At 39.8% G+C, this 20,720-nt stretch overlaps 20 non-coding genes across 20 annotated transcripts; all 20 read left to right on the plus strand.

Moving 5' to 3' along the window:
- The first annotated feature begins 862 nt into the window (after positions 1-862).
- Positions 863-935, plus strand: TRNAK-CUU (transfer RNA lysine (anticodon CUU)). The gene has a single exon. It is a non-coding gene; the product is annotated as a tRNA-Lys (tRNA).
- A 953-nt stretch (positions 936-1,888) lies between these two features.
- On the plus strand, positions 1,889-1,961 carry TRNAK-CUU (transfer RNA lysine (anticodon CUU)). The gene has a single exon. It is a non-coding gene; the product is annotated as a tRNA-Lys (tRNA).
- Positions 1,962-2,914: 953 nt separating this feature from the next.
- Positions 2,915-2,986, plus strand: TRNAK-CUU (transfer RNA lysine (anticodon CUU)). Its single transcript has one exon. It is a non-coding gene; the product is annotated as a tRNA-Lys (tRNA).
- Positions 2,987-3,939: 953 nt separating this feature from the next.
- Positions 3,940-4,014, plus strand: TRNAK-CUU (transfer RNA lysine (anticodon CUU)). The gene has a single exon. It is a non-coding gene; the product is annotated as a tRNA-Lys (tRNA).
- A 951-nt stretch (positions 4,015-4,965) lies between these two features.
- TRNAK-CUU (transfer RNA lysine (anticodon CUU)) lies at positions 4,966-5,038 on the plus strand. The gene has a single exon. It is a non-coding gene; the product is annotated as a tRNA-Lys (tRNA).
- Positions 5,039-5,991: 953 nt separating this feature from the next.
- Positions 5,992-6,064, plus strand: TRNAK-CUU (transfer RNA lysine (anticodon CUU)). Its single transcript has one exon. It is a non-coding gene; the product is annotated as a tRNA-Lys (tRNA).
- Positions 6,065-7,018: 954 nt separating this feature from the next.
- On the plus strand, positions 7,019-7,091 carry TRNAK-CUU (transfer RNA lysine (anticodon CUU)). Its single transcript has one exon. It is a non-coding gene; the product is annotated as a tRNA-Lys (tRNA).
- A 953-nt stretch (positions 7,092-8,044) lies between these two features.
- On the plus strand, positions 8,045-8,117 carry TRNAK-CUU (transfer RNA lysine (anticodon CUU)). Its single transcript has one exon. It is a non-coding gene; the product is annotated as a tRNA-Lys (tRNA).
- Positions 8,118-9,070: 953 nt separating this feature from the next.
- TRNAK-CUU (transfer RNA lysine (anticodon CUU)) lies at positions 9,071-9,142 on the plus strand. The gene has a single exon. It is a non-coding gene; the product is annotated as a tRNA-Lys (tRNA).
- A 953-nt stretch (positions 9,143-10,095) lies between these two features.
- On the plus strand, positions 10,096-10,170 carry TRNAK-CUU (transfer RNA lysine (anticodon CUU)). The gene has a single exon. It is a non-coding gene; the product is annotated as a tRNA-Lys (tRNA).
- Positions 10,171-11,121: 951 nt separating this feature from the next.
- Positions 11,122-11,194, plus strand: TRNAK-CUU (transfer RNA lysine (anticodon CUU)). The gene has a single exon. It is a non-coding gene; the product is annotated as a tRNA-Lys (tRNA).
- A 953-nt stretch (positions 11,195-12,147) lies between these two features.
- On the plus strand, positions 12,148-12,220 carry TRNAK-CUU (transfer RNA lysine (anticodon CUU)). Its single transcript has one exon. It is a non-coding gene; the product is annotated as a tRNA-Lys (tRNA).
- Positions 12,221-13,174: 954 nt separating this feature from the next.
- TRNAK-CUU (transfer RNA lysine (anticodon CUU)) lies at positions 13,175-13,246 on the plus strand. Its single transcript has one exon. It is a non-coding gene; the product is annotated as a tRNA-Lys (tRNA).
- Positions 13,247-14,199: 953 nt separating this feature from the next.
- On the plus strand, positions 14,200-14,272 carry TRNAK-CUU (transfer RNA lysine (anticodon CUU)). The gene has a single exon. It is a non-coding gene; the product is annotated as a tRNA-Lys (tRNA).
- An 872-nt stretch (positions 14,273-15,144) lies between these two features.
- TRNAK-CUU (transfer RNA lysine (anticodon CUU)) lies at positions 15,145-15,217 on the plus strand. Its single transcript has one exon. It is a non-coding gene; the product is annotated as a tRNA-Lys (tRNA).
- An 875-nt stretch (positions 15,218-16,092) lies between these two features.
- TRNAK-CUU (transfer RNA lysine (anticodon CUU)) lies at positions 16,093-16,165 on the plus strand. The gene has a single exon. It is a non-coding gene; the product is annotated as a tRNA-Lys (tRNA).
- Positions 16,166-17,039: 874 nt separating this feature from the next.
- On the plus strand, positions 17,040-17,112 carry TRNAK-CUU (transfer RNA lysine (anticodon CUU)). The gene has a single exon. It is a non-coding gene; the product is annotated as a tRNA-Lys (tRNA).
- Positions 17,113-17,982: 870 nt separating this feature from the next.
- TRNAK-CUU (transfer RNA lysine (anticodon CUU)) lies at positions 17,983-18,055 on the plus strand. The gene has a single exon. It is a non-coding gene; the product is annotated as a tRNA-Lys (tRNA).
- An 873-nt stretch (positions 18,056-18,928) lies between these two features.
- Positions 18,929-19,001, plus strand: TRNAK-CUU (transfer RNA lysine (anticodon CUU)). The gene has a single exon. It is a non-coding gene; the product is annotated as a tRNA-Lys (tRNA).
- An 874-nt stretch (positions 19,002-19,875) lies between these two features.
- Positions 19,876-19,948, plus strand: TRNAK-CUU (transfer RNA lysine (anticodon CUU)). The gene has a single exon. It is a non-coding gene; the product is annotated as a tRNA-Lys (tRNA).
- The last annotated feature ends 772 nt before the right edge of the window (positions 19,949-20,720 follow it).

Below are 20,720 nucleotides of genomic sequence, written 5' to 3' on the forward strand. Positions count from 1 at the left end.
TTACGGGAAGTTAAGTAACGTTCGACGGATGTGGTTGGGGGAAATTCGTGACCTGGAAAAAAGCGGAAGTTATTTATTTCCAAATCCAAATATTGAACTACTTACGTCTGTTCGCCAGGCGTTGTTCAAAATGACATATAGTCAGAGTCCTTTTCGTTGTAACTCGTTGCCCATAATGGAATTTAAATAAAAAATGTTGTAAAAAAATCTTTTAATTTTTTCTATTGCATAGAAACTGTTTTTCATGTTTCCAAAAAAAGGAATCGAACCTGACTTTCTTGGGTGGTCTGATAATCAAAACTGCACTTAAAGACCAACCAATGAAGGTTTCCTACGGGAAATTTTGTTTGCTGCATTAAGACCTTAGCCAGTTCTTATGTCGTTATAAAACCTTGTTCAGTTTGGGCTCTCCAAGTGCCCCATACTGACGGCAAAATTCACGCGGTAGTTATATCTCCACAGCCCGATGATCGTCAGAGTCTCCACCCTCATAAAATCCTCTAATTTATGTTTCCAAGACGCTGGATAACTAATGGACGCCTCAATTCCTAGTCAGCGCCAGTTGCCAAGGTGGAAACTTTCAATCATAATGATGTTCCTTTTTTAACATATGAATTCAAAGGGCTTTTAATATATTAACAGAAGAAAATGAATAAAAAGAAATCATCCACAATTTTCAAGAAGATGAGCGCTGGAAGAGCCAGGATAGCTTAGTCGGTAAAGCTTGAGGGTTTTAACCTAAAGAGCCTCTGTTGAAGCCACAGTTTAAGAGGGAAGCCTGTTTGAAGAAAACTAAAATTTTTCAATTTCGTTGTCGGTTTTATTGAATGTTATGACGTTACGATTTTGCCCGCTGAGGGTCGCCCGTGTAGCTCAGTCGGTAGAGCGTTAGGCTCTTAACCTAACGGTCCTGGGTTCGAGCCCCAGTTCGGGTGCTTAACCTTTTACGGGAAGTTAAGTAACGTTCGACGGATGTGGTTGGGGAGAAATTCGTGACCTGGAAAAAAGCAGAAGTTATTTATTTCCAAATCCAAATATTGAACTACTTACGTCTGTTCGCCAGGCGTTGTTCAAAATGACATATAGTCAGAGTCCTTTTCGTTGTAACTCGTTGCCCATAATGGAATTTAAATAAAAAATGTTGTAAAAAAATCTTTTAATTTTTTCTATTGCATAGAAACTGTTTTTCATGTTTCCAAAAAAAGGAATCGAACCTGACTTTCTTGGGTGGTCTGATAATCAAAACTGCACTTAAAGACCAACCAATGAAGGTTTCCTACGGGAAATTTTGTTTGCTGCATTAAGACCTTAGCCAGTTCTTATGTCGTTATAAAACCTTGTTCAGTTTGGGCTCTCCAAGTGCCCCATACTGACGGCAAAATTCACGCGGTAGTTATATCTCCACAGCCCGATGATCGTCAGAGTCTCCACCCTCATAAAATCCTCTAATTTATGCTTCCAAGACGCTGGATAACTAATGGACGCCTCAATTCCTAGTCAGCGCCAGTTGCCAAGGTGGAAACTTTCAATCATAATGACGTTCCTTTTTTAACATATGAATTAAAAGGGCTTTTAATATATTAACAGAAGAAAATGAATAAAAAGAAATCATCCACAATTTTCAAGAAGATGAGCGCTGGAAGAGCCAGGATAGCTTAGTCGGTAAAGCTTGAGGGTTTTAACCTAAAGAGCCTCTGTTGAAGCAAGAAGATGAGCGCTGAAAGAGCCAGGATAGCTTAGTCGGTAAAGCTTGAGGGTTTTAACCTAAAGAGCCTCTGTTGAAGCCACAGTTTAAGAGGGAAGCCTGTTTGAAGAAAACTAAAATTTTTCAATTTCGTTGTCGGTTTTATTGAATGTTATGACGTTACGATTTTGCCCGCTGAGGGTCGCCCGTGTAGCTCAGTCGGTAGAGCGTTAGGCTCTTAACCTAACGGTCCTGGGTTCGAGCCCCAGTTCGGGTGCTTAACCTTTTACGGGAAGTTAAGTAACGTTCGACGGATGTGGTTGGGGAGAAATTCGTTAACTGGAAAAAAGCGGAAGTTATTTATTTCCAAATCCAAATATTGAACTACTTACGTCTGTTCGCCAGGCGTTGTTCAAAATGACATATAGTCAGAGTCCTTTTCGTTGTAACTCGTTGCCCATAATGGAATTTAAATAAAAAATGTTGTAAAAAAATCTTTTAATTTTTTCTATTGCATAGAAACTGTTTTTCATGTTTCCAAAAAAAGGATTCGAACCTGACTTTCTTGGGTGGTCTGATAATCAAAACTGCACTTAAAGACCAACCAATGAAGGTTTCCTACGGGAAATTTTGTTTGCTGCATTAAGACCTTAGCCAGTTCTTATGTCGTTATAAAACCTTGTTCAGTTTGGGCTCTCCAAGTGCCCCATACTGACGGCAAAATTCACGCGGTAGTTATATCTCCACAGCCCGATGATCGTCAGAGTCTCCACCCTCATAAAATCCTCTAATTTATGCTTCCAAAACGCTGGATAACTAATGGACGCCTCAATTCCTAGTCAGCGCCAGTTGCCAAGGTGGAAATTTTCAATCATAATGACGTTCCTTTTTTAACATATGAATTAAAAGGGCTTTTGATATATTAACAGAAGAAAATGAATAAAACGAAATCATCCACAATTTTCAAGAAGATGAGCGCTGGAAGAGCCAGGATAGCTTAGTCGGTAAAGCTTGAGGGTTTTAACCTAAAGAGCCTCTGTTGAAGCAAGAAGATGAGCGCTGAAAGAGCCAGGATAGCTTAGTCGGTAAAGCTTGAGGGTTTTAACCTAAAGAGCCTCTGTTGAAGCCACAGTTTAAGAGGAAAGCCTGTTTGAAGAAAACTAAAATTTTTCAATTTCGTTGTCGGTTTTATTGAATGTTATGACGTTACGATTTTGCCCGCTGAGGGTCGCCCGTGTAGCTCAGTGGTAGAGCGTTAGGCTCTTAACCTAACGGTCCTGGGTTCGAGCCCCAGTTCGGGTGCTTAACCTTTTACGGGAAGTTAAGTAACGTTCGACTGATGTGGTTGGGGAGAAATTCGTGACCTGGAAAAAAGCGGAAGTTATTTATTTCCAAATCCAAATATTGAACTACTTACGTCTGTTCGCCAGGCGTTGTTCAAAATGACATATAGTCAGAGTCCTTTTCGTTGTAACTCGTTGCCCATAATGGAATTTAAATAAAAAATGTTGTAAAAAAATCTTTTAATTTTTTCTATTGCATAGAAACTGTTTTTCATGTTTCCAAAAAAAGGAATCGAACCTGACTTTCTTGGGTGGTCTGATAATCAAAACTGCACTTAAAGACCAACCAATGAAGGTTTCCTACGGGAAATTTTGTTTGCTGCATTAAGACCTTAGCCAGTTCTTATGTCGTTATAAAACCTTGTTCAGTTTGGGCTCTCCAAGTGCCCCATACTGACGGCAAAATTCACGCGGTAGTTATATCTCCACAGCCCGATGATCGTCAGAGTCTCCACCCTCATAAAATCCTCTAATTTATGCTTCCAAGACGCTGGATAACTAATGGACGCCTCAATTCCTAGTCAGCGCCAGTTGCCAAGGTGGAAACTTTCAATCATAATGACGTTCCTTTTTTAACATATGAATTAAAAGGGCTTTTAATATATTAACAGAAGAAAATGAATAAAAAGAAATCATCCACAATTTTCAAGAAGATGAGCGCTGGAAGAGCCAGGATAGCTTAGTCGGTAAAGCTTGAGGGTTTTAACCTAAAGAGCCTCTGTTGAAGCAAGAAGATGAGCGCTGAAAGAGCCAGGATAGCTTAGTCGGTAAAGCTTGAGGGTTTTAACCTAAAGAGCCTCTGTTAAAGATACAGTTTAAGAGGGAAGCCTGTTTGAAGAAAACTAAAATTTTTCAATTTCGTTGTCGGTTTTATTGAATGTTATGACGTTACGATTTTGCCCGCTGAGGGTCGCCCGTGTAGTTCAGTCGGTAGAGCGTTAGGCTCTTAACCTAACGGTCCTGGGTTCGAGCCCCAGTTCGGTAGCTTAACCTTTTACGGGAAGTTAAGTAACGTTCGACGGATGTGGTTGGGGAGAAATTCGTGAACTGGAAAAAAGCGGAAGTTATTTATTTCCAAATCCAAATATTGAACTACTTACGTCTGTTCGCCAGGCGTTGTTCAAAATGACATATAGTCAGAGTCCTTTTCGTTGTAACTCGTTGCCCATAATGGAATTTAAATAAAAAATGTTGTAAAAAAATCTTTTAATTTTTTCTATTGCATAGAAACTGTTTTTCATGTTTCCAAAAAAAGGATTCGAACCTGACTTTCTTGGGTGGTCTGATAATCAAAACTGCACTTAAAGACCAACCAATGAAGGTTTCCTACGGGAAATTTTGTTTGCTGCATTAAGACCTTAGCCAGTTCTTATGTCGTTATAAAACCTTGTTCAGTTTGGGCTCTCCAAGTGCCCCATACTGACGGCAAAATTCACGCGGTAGTTATATCTCCACAGCCCGATGATCGTCAGAGTCTCCACCCTCATAAAATCCACTAATTTATGCTTCCAAGACGCTGGATAACTAATGGACGCCTCAATTCCTAGTCAGCGCCAGTTGCCAAGGTGGAAACTTTCAATCATAATGACGTTCCTTTTTTAACATATGAATTAAAAGGGCTTTTAATATATTAACAGAAGAAAATGAATAAAAAGAAATCATCCACAATTTTCAAGAAGATGAGCGCTGGAAGAGCCAGGATAGCTTAGTCGGTAAAGCTTGAAGGTTTTAACCTAAAGAGCCTCTGTTGAAGCAAGAAGATGAGCGCTGAAAGAGCCAGGATAGCTTAGTCGGTAAAGCTTGAGGGTTTTAACCTAAAGAGCCTCTGTTGAAGCCACAGTTTAAGAGGGAAGCCTGTTTGAAGAAAACTAAAATTTTTCAATTTCGTTGTCGGTTTTATTGAATGTTATGACGTTACGATTTTGCCCGCTGAGGGTCGCCCGTGTAGCTCAGTCGGTAGAGCGTTAGGCTCTTAACCTAACGGTCCTGGGTTCGAGCCCCAGTTCGGGTGCTTAACCTTTTACGGGAAGTTAAGTAACGTTCAACGGATGTGGTTGGGGAGAAATTCGTGAACTGGAAAAAAGCGGAAGTTATTTATTTCCAAATCCAAATATTGAACTACTTACGTCTGTTCGCCAGGCGTTGTTCAAAATGACATATAGTCAGAGTCCTTTTCGTTGTAACTCGTTGCCCATAATGGAATTTAAATAAAAAATGTTGTAAAAAAATCTTTTAATTTTTTCTATTGCATAGAAACTGTTTTTCATGTTTCCAAAAAAAGGAATCGAACCTGACTTTCTTGGGTGGTCTGATAATCAAAACTGCACTTAAAGACCAACCAATGAAGGTTTCCTACGGGAAATTTTGTTTGCTGCATTAAGACCTTAGCCAGTTCTTATGTCGTTATAAAACCTTGTTCAGTTTGGGCTCTCCAAGTGCCCCATACTGACGGCAAAATTCACGCGGTAGTTATATCTCCACAGCCCGATGATCGTCAGAGTCTCCACCCTCATAAAATCCTCTAATTTATGCTTCCAAGACGCTGGATAACTAATGGACGCCTCAATTCCTAGTCAGCGCCAGTTGCCAAGGTGGAAACTTTCAATCATAATGACGTTCCTTTTTTAACATATGAATTAAAAGGGCTTTTAATATATTAACAGAAGAAAATGAATAAAAAGAAATCATCCACAATTTTCAAGAAGATGAGCGCTGGAAGAGCCAGGATAGCTTAGTCGGTAAAGCTTGAGGGGTTTAACCTAAAGAGCCTCTGTTGAAGCAAGAAGATGAGCGCTGAAAGAGCCAGGATAGCTTAGTCGGTAAAGCTTGAGGGTTTTAACCTAAAGAGCCTCTGTTGAAGCCACAGTTTAAGAGGGAAGCCTGTTTGAAGAAAACTAAAATTTTTCAATTTCGTTGTCGGTTTTATTGAATGTTATGACGTTACGATTTTGCCCGCTGAGGGTCGCCCGTGTAGCTCAGTCGGTAGAGCGTTAGGCTCTTAACCTAACGGTCCTGGGTTCGAGCCCCAGTTCGGGTGCTTAACCTTTTACGGGAAGTTAAGTAACGTTCGACGGATGTGGTTGGGGAGAAATTCGTGAACTGGAAAAAAGCGGAAGTTATTTATTTCCAAATCCAAATATTGAACTACTTACGTCTGTTCGCCAGGCGTTGTTCAAAATGACATATAGTCAGAGTCCTTTTCGTTGTAACTCGTTGCCCATAATGGAATTTAAATAAAAAATGTTGTTAAAAAAATCTTTTAATTTTTTCTATTGCATAGAAACTGTTTTTCATGTTTCCAAAAAAAGGATTCGAACCTGACTTTCTTGGGTGGTCTGATAATCAAAACTGCACTTAAAGACCAACCAATGAAGGTTTCCTACGGGAAATTTTGTTTGCTGCATTAAGACCTTAGCCAGTTCTTATGTCGTTATAAAACCTTGTTCAGTTTGGGCTCTCCAAGTGCCCCATACTGACGGCAAAATTCACGCGGTAGTTATATCTCCACAGCCCGATGATCGTCAGAGTCTCCACCCTCATAAAATCCTCTAATTTATGCTTCCAAAACGCTGGATAACTAATGGACGCCTCAATTCCTAGTCAGCGCCAGTTGCCAAGGTGGAAATTTTCAATCATAATGACGTTCCTTTTTTAACATATGAATTAAAAGGGCTTTTGATATATTAACAGAAGAAAATGAATAAAACGAAATCATCCACAATTTTCAAGAAGATGAGCGCTGGAAGAGCCAGGATAGCTTAGTCGGTAAAGCTTGAGGGTTTTAACCTAAAGAGCCTCTGTTGAAGCAAGAAGATGAGCGCTGAAAGAGCCAGGATAGCTTAGTCGGTAAAGCTTGAGGGTTTTAACCTAAAGAGCCTCTGTTGAAGCCACAGTTTAAGAGGAAAGCCTGTTTGAAGAAAACTAAAATTTTTCAATTTCGTTGTCGGTTTTATTGAATGTTATGACGTTACGATTTTGCCCGCTGAGGGTCGCCCGTGTAGCTCAGTCGGTAGAGCGTTAGGCTCTTAACCTAACGGTCCTGGGTTCGAGCTCCAGTTCGGGTGCTTAACCTTTTACGGGAAGTTAAGTAACGTTCGACGGATGTGGTTGGGGAGAAATTCGTGACCTGGAAAAAAGCAGAAAATATTTATTTCCAAATCCAAATATTGAACTACTTACGTCTGTTCGCCAGGCGTTGTTCAAAATGACATATAGTCAGAGTCCTTTTCGTTGTAACTCGTTGCCCATAATGGAATTTAAATAAAAAATGTTGTAAAAAAATCTTTTAATTTTTTCTATTGCATAGAAACTGTTTTTCATGTTTCCAAAAAAAGGAATCGAACCTGACTTTCTTGGGTGGTCTGATAATCAAAACTGCACTTAAAGACCAACCAATGAAGGTTTCCTACGGGAAATTTTGTTTGCTGCATTAAGACCTTAGCCAGTTCTTATGTCGTTATAAAACCTTGTTCAGTTTGGGCTCTCCAAGTGCCCCATACTGACGGCAAAATTCACGCGGTAGTTATATCTCCACAGCCCGATGATCGTCAGAGTCTCCACCCTCATAAAATCCTCTAATTTATGCTTCCAAGACGCTGGATAACTAATGGACGCCTCAATTCCTAGTCAGCGCCAGTTGCCAAGGTGGAAACTTTCAATCATAATGACGTTCCTTTTTTAACATATGAATTAAAAGGGCTTTTAATATATTAACAGAAGAAAATGAATAAAAAGAAATCATCCACAATTTTCAAGAAGATGAGCGCTGGAAGAGCCAGGATAGCTTAGTCGGTAAAGCTTGAGGGTTTTAACCTAAAGAGCCTCTGTTGAAGCAAGAAGATGAGCGCTGAAAGAGCCAGGATAGCTTAGTCGGTAAAGCTTGAGGGTTTTAACCTAAAGAGCCTCTGTTGAAGCCACAGTTTAAGAGGGAAGCCTGTTTGAAGAAAACTAAAATTTTTCAATTTCGTTGTCGGTTTTATTGAATGTTATGACGTTACGATTTTGCCCGCTGAGGGTCGCCCGTGTAGCTCAGTCGGTAGAGCGTTAGGCTCTTAACCTAACGGTCCTGGGTTCGAGCCCCAGTTCGGGTGCTTAACCTTTTACGGGAAGTTAAGTAACGTTCGACGGATGTGGTTGGGGAGAAATTCGTGAACTGGAAAAAAGCGGAAGTTATTTATTTCCAAATCCAAATATTGAACTACTTACGTCTGTTCGCCAGGCGTTGTTCAAAATGACATATAGTCAGAGTCCTTTTCGTTGTAACTCGTTGCCCATAATGGAATTTAAATAAAAAATGTTGTAAAAAAATCTTTTAATTTTTTCTATTGCATAGAAACTGTTTTTCATGTTTCCAAAAAAAGGATTCGAACCTGACTTTCTTGGGTGGTCTGATAATCAAAACTGCACTTAAAGACCAACCAATGAAGGTTTCCTACGGGAAATTTTGTTTGCTGCATTAAGACCTTAGCCAGTTCTTATGTCGTTATAAAACCTTGTTCAGTTTGGGCTCTCCAAGTGCCCCATACTGACGGCAAAATTCACGCGGTAGTTATATCTCCACAGCCCGATGATCGTCAGAGTCTCCACCCTCATAAAATCCTCTAATTTATGCTTCCAAAACGCTGGATAACTAATGGACGCCTCAATTCCTAGTCAGCGCCAGTTGCCAAGGTGGAAATTTTCAATCATAATGACGTTCCTTTTTTAACATATGAATTAAAAGGGCTTTTGATATATTAACAGAAGAAAATGAATAAAACGAAATCATCCACAATTTTCAAGAAGATGAGCGCTGGAAGAGCCAGGATAGCTTAGTCGGTAAAGCTTGAGGGTTTTAACCTAAAGAGCCTCTGTTGAAGCAAGAAGATGAGCGCTGAAAGAGCCAGGATAGCTTAGTCGGTAAAGCTTGAGGGTTTTAACCTAAAGAGCCTCTGTTGAAGCCACAGTTTAAGAGGAAAGCCTGTTTGAAGAAAACTAAAATTTTTCAATTTCGTTGTCGGTTTTATTGAATGTTATGACGTTACGATTTTGCCCGCTGAGGGTCGCCCGTGTAGCTCAGTGGTAGAGCGTTAGGCTCTTAACCTAACGGTCCTGGGTTCGAGCCCCAGTTCGGGTGCTTAACCTTTTACGGGAAGTTAAGTAACGTTCGACTGATGTGGTTGGGGAGAAATTCGTGACCTGGAAAAAAGCGGAAGTTATTTATTTCCAAATCCAAATATTGAACTACTTACGTCTGTTCGCCAGGCGTTGTTCAAAATGACATATAGTCAGAGTCCTTTTCGTTGTAACTCGTTGCCCATAATGGAATTTAAATAAAAAATGTTGTAAAAAAATCTTTTAATTTTTTCTATTGCATAGAAACTGTTTTTCATGTTTCCAAAAAAAGGAATCGAACCTGACTTTCTTGGGTGGTCTGATAATCAAAACTGCACTTAAAGACCAACCAATGAAGGTTTCCTACGGGAAATTTTGTTTGCTGCATTAAGACCTTAGCCAGTTCTTATGTCGTTATAAAACCTTGTTCAGTTTGGGCTCTCCAAGTGCCCCATACTGACGGCAAAATTCACGCGGTAGTTATATCTCCACAGCCCGATGATCGTCAGAGTCTCCACCCTCATAAAATCCTCTAATTTATGCTTTCAAGACGCTGGATAACTAATGGACGCCTCAATTCCTAGTCAGCGCCAGTTGCCAAGGTGGAAACTTTCAATCATAATGACGTTCCTTTTTTAACATATGAATTAAAAGGGCTTTTAATATATTAACAGAAGAAAATGAATAAAAAGAAATCATCCACAATTTTCAAGAAGATGAGCGCTGGAAGAGCCAGGATAGCTTAGTCGGTAAAGCTTGAGGGTTTTAACCTAAAGAGCCTCTGTTGAAGCAAGAAGATGAGCGCTGAAAGAGCCAGGATAGCTTAGTCGGTAAAGCTTGAGGGTTTTAACCTAAAGAGCCTCTGTTAAAGATACAGTTTAAGAGGGAAGCCTGTTTGAAGAAAACTAAAATTTTTCAATTTCGTTGTCGGTTTTATTGAATGTTATGACGTTACGATTTTGCCCGCTGAGGGTCGCCCGTGTAGTTCAGTCGGTAGAGCGTTAGGCTCTTAACCTAACGGTCCTGGGTTCGAGCCCCAGTTCGGTAGCTTAACCTTTTACGGGAAGTTAAGTAACGTTCGACGGATGTGGTTGGGGAGAAATTCGTGAACTGGAAAAAAGCGGAAGTTATTTATTTCCAAATCCAAATATTGAACTACTTACGTCTGTTCGCCAGGCGTTGTTCAAAATGACATATAGTCAGAGTCCTTTTCGTTGTAACTCGTTGCCCATAATGGAATTTAAATAAAAAATGTTGTAAAAATATCTTTTAATTTTTTCTATTGCATAGAAACTGTTTTTCATGTTTCCAAAAAAAGGATTCGAACCTGACTTTCTTGGGTGGTCTGATAATCAAAACTGCACTTAAAGACCAACCAATGAAGGTTTCCTACGGGAAATTTTGTTTGCTGCATTAAGACCTTAGCCAGTTCTTATGTCGTTATAAAACCTTGTTCAGTTTGGGCTCTCCAAGTGCCCCATACTGACGGCAAAATTCACGCGGTAGTTATATCTCCACAGCCCGATGATCGTCAGAGTCTCCACCCTCATAAAATCCACTAATTTATGCTTCCAAGACGCTGGATAACTAATGGACGCCTCAATTCCTAGTCAGCGCCAGTTGCCAAGGTGGAAACTTTCAATCATAATGACGTTCCTTTTTTAACATATGAATTAAAAGGGCTTTTAATATATTAACAGAAGAAAATGAATAAAAAGAAATCATCCACAATTTTCAAGAAGATGAGCGCTGGAAGAGCCAGGATAGCTTAGTCGGTAAAGCTTGAAGGTTTTAACCTAAAGAGCCTCTGTTGAAGCAAGAAGATGAGCGCTGAAAGAGCCAGGATAGCTTAGTCGGTAAAGCTTGAGGGTTTTAACCTAAAGAGCCTCTGTTGAAGCCACAGTTTAAGAGGGAAGCCTGTTTGAAGAAAACTAAAATTTTTCAATTTCGTTGTCGGTTTTATTGAATGTTATGACGTTACGATTTTGCCCGCTGAGGGTCGCCCGTGTAGCTCAGTCGGTAGAGCGTTAGGCTCTTAACCTAACGGTCCTGGGTTCGAGCCCCAGTTCGGGTGCTTAACCTTTTACGGGAAGTTAAGTAACGTTCAACGGATGTGGTTGGGGAGAAATTCGTGAACTGGAAAAAAGCGGAAGTTATTTATTTCCAAATCCAAATATTGAACTACTTACGTCTGTTCGCCAGGCGTTGTTCAAAATGACATATAGTCAGAGTCCTTTTCGTTGTAACTCGTTGCCCATAATGGAATTTAAATAAAAAATGTTGTAAAAAAATCTTTTAATTTTTTCTATTGCATAGAAACTGTTTTTCATGTTTCCAAAAAAAGGAATCGAACCTGACTTTCTTGGGTGGTCTGATAATCAAAACTGCACTTAAAGACCAACCAATGAAGGTTTCCTACGGGAAATTTTGTTTGCTGCATTAAGACCTTAGCCAGTTCTTATGTCGTTATAAAACCTTGTTCAGTTTGGGCTCTCCAAGTGCCCCATACTGACGGCAAAATTCACGCGGTAGTTATATCTCCACAGCCCGATGATCGTCAGAGTCTCCACCCTCATAAAATCCTCTAATTTATGCTTCCAAGACGCTGGATAACTAATGGACGCCTCAATTCCTAGTCAGCGCCAGTTGCCAAGGTGGAAACTTTCAATCATAATGACGTTCCTTTTTTAACATATGAATTAAAAGGGCTTTTAATATATTAACAGAAGAAAATGAATAAAAAGAAATCATCCACAATTTTCAAGAAGATGAGCGCTGGAAGAGCCAGGATAGCTTAGTCGGTAAAGCTTGAGGGGTTTAACCTAAAGAGCCTCTGTTGAAGCAAGAAGATGAGCGCTGAAAGAGCCAGGATAGCTTAGTCGGTAAAGCTTGAGGGTTTTAACCTAAAGAGCCTCTGTTGAAGCCACAGTTTAAGAGGGAAGCCTGTTTGAAGAAAACTAAAATTTTTCAATTTCGTTGTCGGTTTTATTGAATGTTATGACGTTACGATTTTGCCCGCTGAGGGTCGCCCGTGTAGCTCAGTCGGTAGAGCGTTAGGCTCTTAACCTAACGGTCCTGGGTTCGAGCCCCAGTTCGGGTGCTTAACCTTTTACGGGAAGTTAAGTAACGTTCGACGGATGTGGTTGGGGAGAAATTCGTGAACTGGAAAAAAGCGGAAGTTATTTATTTCCAAATCCAAATATTGAACTACTTACGTCTGTTCGCCAGGCGTTGTTCAAAATGACATATAGTCAGAGTCCTTTTCGTTGTAACTCGTTGCCCATAATGGAATTTAAATAAAAAATGTTGTTAAAAAAATCTTTTAATTTTTTCTATTGCATAGAAACTGTTTTTCATGTTTCCAAAAAAAGGATTCGAACCTGACTTTCTTGGGTGGTCTGATAATCAAAACTGCACTTAAAGACCAACCAATGAAGGTTTCCTACGGGAAATTTTGTTTGCTGCATTAAGACCTTAGCCAGTTCTTATGTCGTTATAAAACCTTGTTCAGTTTGGGCTCTCCAAGTGCCCCATACTGACGGCAAAATTCACGCGGTAGTTATATCTCCACAGCCCGATGATCGTCAGAGTCTCCACCCTCATAAAATCCTCTAATTTATGCTTCCAAAACGCTGGATAACTAATGGACGCCTCAATTCCTAGTCAGCGCCAGTTGCCAAGGTGGAAATTTTCAATCATAATGACGTTCCTTTTTTAACATATGAATTAAAAGGGCTTTTGATATATTAACAGAAGAAAATGAATAAAACGAAATCATCCACAATTTTCAAGAAGATGAGCGCTGGAAGAGCCAGGATAGCTTAGTCGGTAAAGCTTGAGGGTTTTAACCTAAAGAGCCTCTGTTGAAGCAAGAAGATGAGCGCTGAAAGAGCCAGGATAGCTTAGTCGGTAAAGCTTGAGGGTTTTAACCTAAAGAGCCTCTGTTGAAGCCACAGTTTAAGAGGAAAGCCTGTTTGAAGAAAACTAAAATTTTTCAATTTCGTTGTCGGTTTTATTGAATGTTATGACGTTACGATTTTGCCCGCTGAGGGTCGCCCGTGTAGCTCAGTGGTAGAGCGTTAGGCTCTTAACCTAACGGTCCTGGGTTCGAGCCCCAGTTCGGGTGCTTAACCTTTTACGGGAAGTTAAGTAACGTTCGACTGATGTGGTTGGGGAGAAATTCGTGACCTGGAAAAAAGCGGAAGTTATTTATTTCCAAATCCAAATATTGAACTACTTACGTCTGTTCGCCAGGCGTTGTTCAAAATGACATATAGTCAGAGTCCTTTTCGTTGTAACTCGTTGCCCATAATGGAATTTAAATAAAAAATGTTGTAAAAAAATCTTTTAATTTTTTCTATTGCATAGAAACTGTTTTTCATGTTTCCAAAAAAAGGAATCGAACCTGACTTTCTTGGGTGGTCTGATAATCAAAACTGCACTTAAAGACCAACCAATGAAGGTTTCCTACGGGAAATTTTGTTTGCTGCATTAAGACCTTAGCCAGTTCTTATGTCGTTATAAAACCTTGTTCAGTTTGGGCTCTCCAAGTGCCCCATACTGACGGCAAAATTCACGCGGTAGTTATATCTCCACAGCCCGATGATCGTCAGAGTCTCCACCCTCATAAAATCCTCTAATTTATGCTTCCAAGACGCTGGATAACTAATGGACGCCTCAATTCCTAGTCAGCGCCAGTTGCCAAGGTGGAAACTTTTAATCATAATGACGTTCCTTTTTTAACATATGAATTAAAAGGGCTTTTAATATATTAACAGAAGAAAATGAATAAAACGAAATTATCCACAGTTTTCAAGAAGATGAGCGCTGGAAGAGCCAGGATAGCTTAGTCGGTAAAGCTTGAGGGTTTTAACCTAAAGAGCCTCTGTTGAAGCAAGAAGATGAGCGCTGAAAGAGCCAGGATAGCTTAGTCGGTAAAGCTTGAGGAATTTAACCTAAAGAGCCTCTGTTGAAGCCACAGTTTAAGAGGGAAGCCTGTTTGAAGAAAACTAAAATTTTTCAACTTCGTTGTCGGTTTTATTGAATGTTATGACGTTACGATTTTGCCCGCTGAGGGTCGCCCGTGTAGCTCAGTCGGTAGAGCGTTAGGCTCTTAACCTAACGGTCCTGGGTTCGAGCCCCAGTTCGGGTGCTTAACCTTTTACGGGAAGTTAAGTAACGTTCGACTGATGTGGTTGGGGAGAAATTCGTGACCTGGAAAAAAGCGGAAGTTATTTATTTCCAAATCCAAATATTGAACTACTTACGTCTGTTCGCCAGGCGTTGTTCAAAATGACATATAGTCAGAGTCCTTTTCGTTGTAACTCGTTGCCCATAATGGAATTTAAATAAAAAATGTTGTAAAAAAATCTTTTAATTTTTTCTATTGCATAGAAACTGTTTTTCATGTTTCCAAAAAAAGGAATCGAACCTGACTTTCTTGGGTGGTCTGATAATCAAAACTGCACTTAAAGACCAACCAATGAAGGTTTCCTACGGGAAATTTTGTTTGCTGCATTAAGACCTTAGCCAGTTCTTATGTCGTTATAAAACCTTGTTCAGTTTGGGCTCTCCAAGTGCCCCATACTGACGGCAAAATTTACGCGGTAGTTATATCTCCACAGCCCGATGATCGTCAGAGTCTCCACCCTCATAAAATCCTCTAATTTATGCTTCCAAGACGCTGGATAACTAATGGACGCCTCAATTCCTAGTCAGCGCCAGTTGCCAAGGTGGAAACTTTCAATCATAATGACGTTCCTTTTTTAACATATGAATTAAAAGGGCTTTTAATATATTAACAGAAGAAAATGAATAAAAAGAAATCATCCACAATTTTCAAGAAGATGAGCGCTGGAAGAGCCAGGATAGCTTAGTCGGTAAAGCTTGAGGGTTTTAACCTAAAGAGCCTCTGTTGAAGCCACAGTTTAAGAAGGAAGCCTGTTTGAAGAAAACTAAAATTTTTAAATTTCGTTGTCGGTTTTATTGAATGTTATGACGTTACGATTTTGCCCGCTGAGGGTCGCCCGTGTAGCTCAGTCGGTAGAGCGTTAGGCTCTTAACCTAACGGTCCTGGGTTCGAGCCCCAGTTCGGGTGCTTAACCTTTTGCGGGAAGTTAAGAAACGTTCGACGGATGTGGTTTGCGATAAATTCGTGACCTTGAAAAAAAGCGGAATTTATTTATTTCCAAATCCATATATTGAACTACTTACGTCTGTTCGCCAGGCGTTCTTCAAAATGACATATAGTCAGAGTCCTTTTCGTTGTTACTCGTTGCCCATAATGGAATTTAAATAAAAAATGTTGTATAAAAATCTTTTAATTTTTTTTCTATTGCATAGAAACTGTTTTTCATGTTTTCAAAAAAATGAATCGAACCTGACTTTCTTGGGTGGTCTGATAATTAAAACCGCACTTAAAGGCCAACCAATGACGGTTTCCAACGGGAAATTTTGTGTGCTGCATTAAGACCTTAGCCAGTTCTTATGTCGTTATAAAACCTGGTTCAGTTTGGGCTCTCCGAGTGCCCCATACTGACTGCAAACTTCACGCGGTAGTTATATCTCCACAGCTCGATGATCATCAGAGTCTCCACCCTCATAAAATCCTCTAATTTACGCTTCCAAGACGCTGGATAACTAATGGACGCCTCAATTTATAGTCAGCGCCAGTTGCCAAGGTGGAAACTTTCAATCATAATGACGTTCCTTTTTTAACATATGAATAAAAAGGGCTTTTAATATATTAACAGAAGAAAATGAATAAAAAGAAATTATCCGCAATTTTCAAGAAGATGAGCGCTGGAAGAGCCAGGATAGCTTAGTCGGTAAAGCTTGAGGGTTTTAACCTAAAGAGCCTCTGTTGAAGCCACAGTTTAAGAAGGAAGCCTTTTTGAAAAAATCTAAAATATTTAAATTTCGTTGTCGGTTTTATTGAATGTTATGACGTTACGATTTTGCCCGCTGAGGGTCGCCCGTGTAGCTCAGTCGGTAGAGCTTTAGGCTCTTAACCTAACGGTCCTGGGTTCGAGCCCCAGTTCGGGTGCTTAACCTTTTGCGGGAAGTTAAGAAACGTTCGACGGATGTGGTTGGGGAGAAATTTGTGACCTTGAAAAAAGCGGAAGTTATTTATTTCCAAATCCAAATATTGAACTACTTACGTCTGTTCGCCAGGCGTTGTTCAAAATGGCATATAGTCAGAGTCCTTTTCGTTGTTACTCGTTGCCCATAATGGAATTTAAATAAAAAATGTTGTATAAAAATCTTTTAATTTTTTTTCTATTGCATAGAAACTGTTTTTCATGTTTTCAAAAAAATGAATCGAACCTGACTTTCTTGGGTGGTCTGATAATTAAAACCGCACTTAAAGGCCAACCAATGACGGTTTCCCACGGGAAATTTTGTGTGCTGCATTAAGACCTTAGCCAGTTCTTATGTCGTTATAAAACCTGGTTCAGTTTGGGCTCTCCGAGTGCCCCATACTGACTGCAAACTTCACGCGGTAGTTATATCTCCACAGCTCGATGATCGTCAGAGTCTCCACCCTCATAAAATCCTCTAATTTATGCTTCCAAGACGCTGGATAACTAATGGACGCCTCAATTTATAGTCAGCGCCAGTTGCCAAGGTGGAAACTTTCAATCATAATGACGTTCCTTTTTTAACATATGAATGAAAAGGGCTTTTAATATATTAACAGAAGAAAATGAATAAAAAGAAATTATCCGCAATTTTCAAGAAGATGAGCGCTGGAAGAGCCAGGATAGCTTAGTCGGTAAAGCTTGAGGGTTTTAACCTAAAGAGCCTCTGTTGAAGCCACAGTTTAAGAAGGAAGCCTTTTTGAAGAAAACTAAAATATTTAAATTTCGTTGTCGGTTTTATTGAATGTTATGACGTTACGATTTTGCCCGCTGAGGGTCGCCCGTGTAGCTCAGTCGGTAGAGCTTTAGGCTCTTAACCTAACGGTCCTGGGTTCGAGCCCCAGTTCGGGTGCTTAACCTTTTGCGGGAAGTTAAGAAACGTTCGACGGATGTGGTTGGGGAGAAATTTGTGACCTTGAAAAAAGCGGAAGTTATTTATTTCCAAATCCAAATATTGAACTACTTACGTCTGTTCGCCAGGCGTTGTTCAAAATGACATATAGTCAGAGTCCTTTTCGTTGTAACTCGTTGCCCATAATGGAATTTAAATAAAAAATTTTGTAAAAAAATCTTTTAATTTTTTCTATTGCATAGAAACTGTTTTTCATGTTTCCAAAAAAAGGAATCGAACCTGACTTTCTTGGGTGGTCTGATAATCAAAACTGCACTTAAAGACCAACCAATGAAGGTTTCCTACGGGAAATTTTGTTTGCTGCATTAAGACCTTAGCCAGTTCTTATGTCGTTATAAAACCTTGTTCAGTTTGGGCTCTCCAAGTGCCCCATACTGACGGCAAAATTCACGCGGTAGTTATCTCCACAGCCCGATGATCGTCAGAGTCTCCACCCTCATAAAATCCTCTAATTTATGCTTCCAAGACGCTGGATAACTAATGGACGCCTCAATTCCTAGTCAGCGCCAGTTGCCAAGGTGGAAACTTTTAATCATAATGACGTTCCTTTTTTAACATATGAATGAAAAGGGCTTTTAATATATTAACAGAAGAAAATGAATAAAAAGAAATTATCCGCAATTTTCAAGAAGATGAGCGCTGGAAGAGCCAGGATAGCTTAGTCGGTAAAGCTTGAGGGTTTTAACCTAAAGAGCCTCTGTTGAAGCCACAGTTTAAGAAGGAAGCCTTTTTGAAGAAAACTAAAATATTTAAATTTCGTTGTCGGTTTTATTGAATGTTATGACGTTACGATTTTGCCCGCTGAGGGTCGCCCGTGTAGCTCAGTCGGTAGAGCTTTAGGCTCTTAACCTAACGGTCCTGGGTTCGAGCCCCAGTTCGGGTGCTTAACCTTTTGCGGGAAGTTAAGAAACGTTCGACGGATGTGGTTTGCGATAAATTCGTGACCTTGAAAAAAAGCGGAAGTTATTTATTTCCAAATCCATATATTAAACTACTTACGTCTGTTCGCCAGGCGTTGTTCAAAATGACATATAGTCAGAGTCCTTTTCGTTGTTACTCGTTGTCCATACTGGAATTTAAATAAAAAATGTTGTAAAAAAATCTTTTAATTTTTTCTATTGCATAGAAACTGTTTTTCATGTTTCCAAAAAAAGGAATCGAACCTGACTTTCTTGGGTGTTCTGATAATCAAAACTGCACTTAAAGACCAACCAATGAAGGTTTCCTACGGGAAATTTTGTTTGCTGCATTAAGACCTTAGCCAGTTCTTATGTCGTTATAAAACCTTGTTCAGTTTGGGCTCTCCAAGTGCCCCATACTGACGGCAAAATTCACGCGGTAGTTATATCTCCACAGCCCGATGATCGTCAGAGTCTCCACCCTCATAAAATCCTCTAATTTATGCTTCCAAGACGCTGGATAACTAATGGACGCCTCAATTCCTAGTCAGCGCCAGTTGCCAAGGTGGAAACTTTCAATCATAATGACGTTCCTTTTTTAACATATGAATTAAAAGGGCTTTTAATATATTAACAGAAGAAAATGAATAAAAAGAAATCATCCACAATTTTCAAGAAGATGAGCGCTGGAAGAGCCAGGATAGCTTAGTCGGTAAAGCTTGAGGGTTTTAACCTAAAGAGCCTCTGTTGAAGCCACAGTTTAAGAAGGAAGCCTGTTTGAAGAAAACTAAAATTTTTCAATTTCGTTGTCGGTTTTATTGAATGTTATGACGTTACGATTTTGCCCGCTGAGGGTCGCCCGTGTAGCTCAGTCGGTAGAGCGTTAGGCTCTTAACCTAACGGTCCTGGGTTCGAGCCCCAGTTCGGGTGCTTAACCTTTTACGGGAAGTTATGTAACGTTCGACGGATGTGGTTGGGGAGAAATTCGTGACCTTGAAAAAAGCGTAAGTTATTTATTTCCAAATCCAAATATTGAACTACTTACGTCTGTTCGCCAGGCGTTCTTCAAAATGACATATAGTCAGAGTCCTTTTCGTTGTTACTCGTTGCCCATAATGGAATTTAAATAAAAAATGTTATATAAAAATCTTTTAATTTTTTTTCTATTGCATAGAAACTGTTTTTCATGTTTTCAAAAAAATGAATCGAACCTGACTTTCTTGGGAGGTCTGATAATTAAAACCGCACTTAAAGGCCAACCAATGACGGTTTCCCACGGGAAATTTTGTGTTCTGCATTAAGACCTTAGCCAGTTCTTATGTCGTTATAAAACCTGGTTCAGTTTGGGCTCTCCGAGTGTCCCATACTGACTGCAAACTTCACGCGGTAGTTATATCTCCACAGCTCGATGATCGTCAGAGTCTCCACCCTCATAAAATCCTCTAATTTATGCTTCCAAGACGCTGGATAACTAATGGACGCCTCAATTTATAGTCAGCGCCAGTTGCCAAGGTGGAAACTTTCAATCATAATGACGTTCCTTTTTTAACATATGAATAAAAAGGGCTTTTAATATATTAACAGAAGAAAATGAATAAAAAGAAATTATCCGCAATTTTCAAGAAGATGAGCGCTGGAAGAGCCAGGATAGCTTACTCGGTAAAGCTTGAGGGTTTTAACCTAAAGAGCCTCTGTTGAAGCCACAGTTTAAGAAGGAAGCCTTTTTGAAGAAAAGTAAAATATTTAAATTTCGTTGTCGGTTTTATTGAATGTTATGACGTTACGATTTTGCCCGCTGAGGGTCGCCCGTGTAGCTCAGTCGGTAGAGCTTTAGGCTCTTAACCTAACGGTCCTGGGTTCGAGCCCCAGTTCGGGTGCTTAACCTTTTGCGGGAAGTTAAGAAACGTTCGACGGATGTGGTTGGGGAGAAATTTGTGACCTTGAAAAAAGCGGAAGTTATTTATTTCCAAATCCAAATATTGAACTACTTACGTCTGTTCGCCAGGCGTTGTTCAAAATGACATATAGTCAGAGTCCTTTTCGTTGTAACTCGTTGCCCATAATGGAATTTAAATAAAAAATTTTGTAAAAAAATCTTTTAATTTTTTCTATTGCATAGAAACTGTTTTTCATGTTTCCAAAAAAAGGAATCGAACCTGACTTTCTTGGGTGGTCTGATAATCAAAACTGCACTTAAAGACCAACCAATGAAGGTTTCCTACGGGAAATTTTGTTTGCTGCATTAAGACCTTAGCCAGTTCTTATGTCGTTATAAAACCTTGTTCAGTTTGGGCTCTCCAAGTGCTCCATACTGACGGCAAAATTCACGCGGTAGTTATATCTCCACAGCCCGATGATCGTCAGAGTCTCCACCCTCATAAAATCCTCTAATTTATGCTTCCAAGACGCTGGATAACTAATGGACGCCTCAATTCCTAGTCAGCGCCAGTTGCCAAGGTGGAAACTTTCAATCATAATGACGTTCCTTTTTTAACATATGAATTAAAAGGGCTTTTAATATATTAACAGAAGAAAATGAATAAAAAGAAATCATCCACAATTTTCAAGAAGATGAGCGTTGGAAGAGCCAGGATAGCTTAGTCGGTAAAGCTTGAGGGTTTTAACCTAAAGAGCCTCTGTTGAAGCAAG

This window comes from Leiobunum rupestre, chromosome 1 (genome assembly GCF_980474605.1).
Source record: "Leiobunum rupestre chromosome 1, qqLeiRupe1.1.hap1, whole genome shotgun sequence".
Taxonomy (NCBI): Eukaryota; Metazoa; Arthropoda; class Arachnida; order Opiliones; family Sclerosomatidae; genus Leiobunum; species Leiobunum rupestre.